The following is a 5,741-nucleotide window of genomic DNA, read 5'->3' as shown; positions in this document are numbered from 1 at the left end:
CCAGAGGTGTGCTGTGACCCCCGCGTGTCAGCCAGGGGACACACAGAACCCACGCCCCAGGCACTAGTGTGGGTAGAGTCACCCAAGCCGCACTCTGTAAGCAGACAAACTTCAAGTCCTCAGAGAGCGAATGGGAGGGAGAGAGGCCGTATCTTGATCCATTCGGTCGCTGTAACAGAATAGCACAGGCTGAGGATGGTATAGGAGTAGACATTTAGAAGGAATTTATTTCTCACAGTTCTGTCTGGAGGATGAAAGTCCAACGTCAAGGCGCCCGCAGACCTGAAGTCCCTGTGGGGAGGTGGGGAGGCAGGGCTCTGTGGGCCTTCCCAGAGGCAGGTGCAGAGGCTCTGTTGGGCCCTCCCAGAGGCAGGTGGGCCTGGGCTCTGGGGGCCCTCCCAGGGGGAGGTAACTGGGCTCTGTGGGCCCTCCCAGGGGCAGGTGGGCCTGGGATCTGGGGGCCCTCCCAGGGAGAGGTAACTGGGCTCTGTGGGCCCTCCCAGGGGCAGGTGGGCCTGGGCTCTGGGGGCCCTCCCAGGGAGAGGTAACTGGGCTCTGTGGGCCCTCCCAGGGAGAGGTAATTGGGCTCTGTGGGTCCTCCCAAGGGGAGGTGCAGGGGCTCTGTGGGCCCTCCCAGGGGGAGGTGCCTGGGCTCTGGGGGCCCTCCCAGGAGGCTGTTCTCAGAGGCCTCTATTATGAGGGCGCTCATCTGGTCATGGGGAAGGGGAAGCCCTCAGGCTGCCTCCCCCAGGGCCCTGCCCCTCGCATGGTCACCTTGATGGCAGAGTTCCAGCGCAGGGAGTTGGGAGGGGACGGACATTCAGCCCTCAGCACCCTGCAAACAAGAACAGGCAGTTACGAAGCAAGAACAAGCAAATCTGGGCTCCCTGGCTTGTTACTTTTTGTCTGATTTCCTGTGGTAGACCTGATGCACGAGGGAAAGAAGTGGTCCTTTGGGAAAAGTCTGAGTGCCCATGAGCAGGCGGCGCAGAGACGAAGGTGGAAATGGAAGTGAGAGCTTCAGAGACATTAAGAATCAAACAGGAACGTTGAATATGCACAAATATTTAGAAATAAAAATACGGATGTCAGACATGCGTCGGATAGAGATTCCAGAGAGAAGAACGAAACCCGAGAACAGGCAATATTTTCGGTGCTAACGCTGGCATTTTCCCAGAATCGGAGCGGGACTTGAGTGCTGTGACTTAAAATGCGCCAAGTCCCAGGCAGGAGGAATCGAAGCAAAGTCACGCGAGGACATGGAAGCTGCGAAGTGCGAAGGAGAAGGAGGACATCTTAACCCTCCACCAAGGACTGAAGAACCAGCCCAGGTTAGCGACGGGGGCTGCGGGCGCTGCGGTGTCAGGGACAGCGAGGAGACCCCGGCGGAGTGGCGTCCTGCAGGCCCAGGGCAGGCACAGCCGGAGACGGAAGCCAGGAAGCGGAGGTGAGAAGCGGTGCCACTGCCCGCGGGCTCGAGGAGTTGCGGTGAGGAGCCGCAGTGGAGAGCGCAGTGCGTGTCCCAAGGTGCTCGGCGTCGCGGACGCCCAGGGAGCCGATTCCTGAGCGTGGCCCAGGGCCGGGGCCAGGTGGGGAGCCGCTGGCTGCCCCTGGTCGTGGCAGGGCTGGGGCGGGGTGGCCGGCTGCTGTGTGTGCCAGGCACACCTGCAGGGGCAGTGGCTGGCTGCACTGCCCTTGTCGTCCGAGTCTCCCACTGCCCTGGGACCGCTTTAGAAACACCACCGAGCCGCGGAGGCTGGAACGCTGCCAGGAAGGGAGCCTCTCGCCCGGGGGCCCTGTGGTCTCACGCTGGGCAGGGCCGGGGCCGCTGTGACTTCCAGGACAGCCCTGGCCCTGGGACCGGCCGCCTGTGAGAAGTTTCCAGAAGAGCGCCAGCGCCCCTTCCCGCTGTGTCCTTGAGCAGATCCGCCTGCCTCCGTCTCCCCTTCCATGGGGACCTGGTCTCGGCCCAGGGAACCGTGGGCCGGCGCTGAGCCTGCCAAGAGGGGGCTGAACTGCACAAAGTAAATATTTCTCCACCACCGGGAAAATGGAGGGGGCCCCCGGGGGCTTCCCTGACAGCCAGAGCGGAGCAGCGCCCGCGGCTGCAGCCAGGCCCCCTCAGCCTCCTGGGCCAGCGCCCACCGGGCACTTAGACCTCCGCATTTATTTATGGAGCTAATTGTGTGTGTGCTGCTCCCATTTCCGGGAGATAAAAAGCCGAGATAATCAGCTCGGCCCTGGACGCAGCGGGGACCGTGGAAAGCGGGCGGGGTCCGCAGAGGCTGCTGGGAACTGGGGCCGAGGACCCCACCCCAAGCACTTGAGCCATCACCGCTGCCTCCCAGGGTGTGCGAGAGCAGGTGTCAGGAGCGGCGCTGGAGCGCAGGCGCTGCACACGGGGCGCGGCCCCCCCACGGCGCCTTGGGCGCTGCACACGGGGCGCGGCCCCCCCACGGCGCCTTAGGCGCTCCACACGGGGCGCGGCCCCCCCACGGCGCCTTGGGCGCTCCACACGGGGCGCGGCCCCCCCACGGCGCCTTGGGCGCTCCACACGGGGCGCGGCCCCCCCACGGCGCCTTGGGCGCTGCACACGGGGCGCGGCCCCCCCACGGCGCCTTGGGCGCTCCACACGGGGCGCGGCCCCCCCACGGCGCCTTGGGCGCTCCACACGGGGCGCGGCCCCCCCACGGCGCCTTGGGCGCTGCACACGGGCGCGGCCCCCCCACGGCGCCTTGGGCGCTCCACACGGGGCGCGGCCCCCCCACGGCGCCTTGGGCGCTGCACACGGGGCGCGGCCCCCCCACGGCGCCTTGGGCGCTGCACACGGGGCGCGGCCCCCCCACGGCGCCTTGGGCGCTGCACACGGGGCGCGGCCCCCCCACGGCGCCTTGGGCGCTGCACACGGGGCGCGGCCCCCCCACGGCGCCTTGGGCACTCCGCACGGGGCGCGGCCCCCCCACGGCGCCTTGGGCGCTGCACACGGGGCGCGGCCCCCCCACGGCGCCTTGGGCGCTCCACACGGGCGCGGCCCCCCCACGGCGCCTTGGGCGCTGCACACGGGCGCGGCCCCCCCACGGCGCCTTGGGCGCTCCGGGAAATGTGCAGCCCGGGGGAAGGTTCTGTTGCTCCTGCTTAACAAGAACAGCGCGCGTCCTGAAAGCCGTGCGGCGACAGCTGTCAGACGACCGAGTTCTGAGCTCGTCACCAAGCCCACGGCCCGGTGTCCTTGGCAGAGATCCCCGCCGCTCTTCCAGCCGAGACAGACAGATGACCTGGTGTCTGGGGATTCGCGGCTCCCTCTGCTCCCCGGAGAATTTTGAAGTGCATCTTCCCTGCTCCCGGCAATGGCGTCTCCGCCCCCCCCCCACCCCCGGCTTTGGGGGCCCCCTCACCCCAACCGCGTCGCCGGTTCCAATCACGGAATGTTTAGAGGAATCTGGGAGGCTGAGTTCACGCAGCGACGCCCAGGTCGGGGCTGGGTGAGATCCCAACGCTGCGGACGGAGCGCTCCCTCCCGCGCCTCCGTCAGGGCCCGGGGTCAGATCCGGGATCTTGAGAAAACAAACATGGCGTTTCTGGCCAAACCCTAACAGCTGGTCCGTGCTGGCTTTGTCTCATTCTAACAGATCAGATAAAAGGGCTTCCTTAGTCATCACGGAAATAGGGCAGAGACGGCCGACGCGTAATACGTCATTTCGGTTTCCAGAGGCCGGGACAGTCCAGAGGGTGCCTGGCCCCGTCGGGCGCTGGTCCACTCCCGGCTCAAGTGCACTGTGAGTGCAGGCGGACTCGGCCTCTCCCGCCCAGCGGCCTTCCAGGACGCAGGCGGGCGTGCAGCTTGGTCTCCGCCTGAACCTGTGCCCGACAGCTGCCCCGAGCGGAGGGAGCTGGAAGCAGCAGCCACTAGGGAAGTCCCCCTGAAGGGGCCATGGGGTCCCCATTGAAAACCAGGGCCCTCGGGTGCCTCCTTCCTCCTTGGGGAGGGGTCCTCCGAGGAGCACCTGCTGCCTGTCATGGCTGAGCCCCACCCCCCGGGTGGAGATTCCACTGCCCTGCAGAGCTCGGCCTTGGTGCTTTGAACTCACCTTCAAAAGGTGCTCGGAGTGCACTGGCAGGGTCAGGCAGGCCGCTGGGGGCTGGGGGACAAGGTCTGTGGGCATGGGCAGGAGCCAGCCTGCACTGCCCAGGGCTGTGGCCACTGTGCACCCAGGGTCAGGGAGTGGCCACCCAGGACAGGAGGGCCACGTGGAAGATGCCTGCTCCGGAGTTGCTGTGGTGGTGGTGGACCAATCGACACCTCTAGCCCACGCCCACGCCCATGCCCACGCCCCGTTACCTTTCCAAACGTCCCTCTCAGTCCACAGCACTGAGACGGCCGATGGAGGAGCAAACGTCCAGTGTGCAAACAAGGGCTGACCCCAGAGCGAGGTGAGGCCGCCGCAAAACTTCCCGGCCAAGGTGCAAAGGCTGCCTGGTGCTTGCATGGGACACGGTGTACAGAGGACGTTGTGCCCGGCTCACACCCTGCACACAGGACAACGTTCCGCGTTGAAGGTGCAGCCCCGGCGGAGCAATGAGGTCCCCAGCAAGTAGAAACCCTGCCTAACTTTATATTGACAGATGTTTCTTTGTTGTTCTTTTACCAGATTTGTTTATTTATTTGAAAATCAGACTTACAGGGGGAGAGAGAGGGAGAGAGAGATCTCCCATCTGCTGGTTCACTCCCCAGATGGCCACAACAGCCGGGGCTGGGCCAGGCTGAAGCCAGGAGCTTTATCTGGGTCTCCCGCATGGGGTGGGGGCCCAAGCACTTGGGCCATCTCCTGATGCTTTTCCCAGGCGATTAGCAGGGAACTGGGTGGAAAGTGAAGCAGCCAGGACTCGAACCAGCATCCATATAGGATACTGGCGTCACAGGTGGCAGCTTTGCCGGCTACGCCACAGCACCGGCCCCTCGGGTTTGAAACTGTTCTGTGAAGTGCAGAGGAGCATGCGTCTCGGTGCACACAAACTCACACACCCCGGAAAGTAGCTCCCAGGATTCGCAGCACCCCAGAAATTCCCCACAGGGTCCCTCGTGTCCTTAGCCTCTCGCCTCGAGTCACTGTTCTGTTCAGGACGTGGGCAGTGCCATGCATGGGCCTGGTGCTCTGTAGGAGGTGGACCGTGGCCCCCATGCTGTGTGTCTGCTTCCCCTGCCTCTCCCTAGAACCTTTCCCGTGGCCGCGCGGTGGTCTCCCCTGTGCGTGAATATGGTGATGGACACTGGATTGCCGTCTGTGGTTTTGCAAATTCGTTTCCCACGCACAACTGGTGAATGTGCGGCTCCTGTGGCGCCGACGCTGCTGACAGCGCTATCTCCCTGCCGCACGAGGATGACCTCTGTCGCTCCCCCTCTTCGTGGAGGAACGACACAGGACCCTGCGCTGTTCTTTCGTCTGCTCGGCCCTCCCCGGGTTTGCTGCTGGTTCTTCCCGGGTTGGCTACTATCCCTTCCACCTCCGTGGAGGGGCGGGCCCCCTGCCACCTTCCCCACTTGCGCAGGGGAGCGGCACACCGCCAGCCGGCTCTCTCGGGGGCTGCACAGGTGTTCCTTCAGATAGATGTTCCCCTTAGATGTTCCTGGTGCATGCTGTCTCTCTCCTCCTTTATAGTCCTCTTCCACCAATCCCAACTCTGCTACCCACACGCCGAGCACGCTGCTCTCCTCCAATCAGGAGCAGGTCCTGCAGTTTATT

At 65.0% G+C, this 5,741-nt stretch overlaps 1 long non-coding RNA gene across 1 annotated transcript; it reads right to left on the bottom strand.

Moving 5' to 3' along the window:
- Positions 1-201: 201 nt before the first annotated feature.
- LOC127486536 (uncharacterized) lies at positions 202-3,950 on the bottom strand. The gene is made up of 3 exons (XR_007913214.2): positions 3,396-3,950; positions 775-835; positions 202-291 (listed from the first exon to the last, which is right to left on the bottom strand). It is a non-coding gene; the product is annotated as an uncharacterized lncRNA (long non-coding RNA).
- Positions 3,951-5,741: the final 1,791 nt, after the last annotated feature.

The sequence above is a fragment of the Oryctolagus cuniculus genome, chromosome 3 (assembly GCF_964237555.1).
Source record: "Oryctolagus cuniculus chromosome 3, mOryCun1.1, whole genome shotgun sequence".
Classification (NCBI taxonomy): Eukaryota; Metazoa; Chordata; class Mammalia; order Lagomorpha; family Leporidae; genus Oryctolagus; species Oryctolagus cuniculus.
Note: the sequence above shows the minus strand (reverse complement) of the source record. Positions and strands in the feature narration are given on the sequence as shown.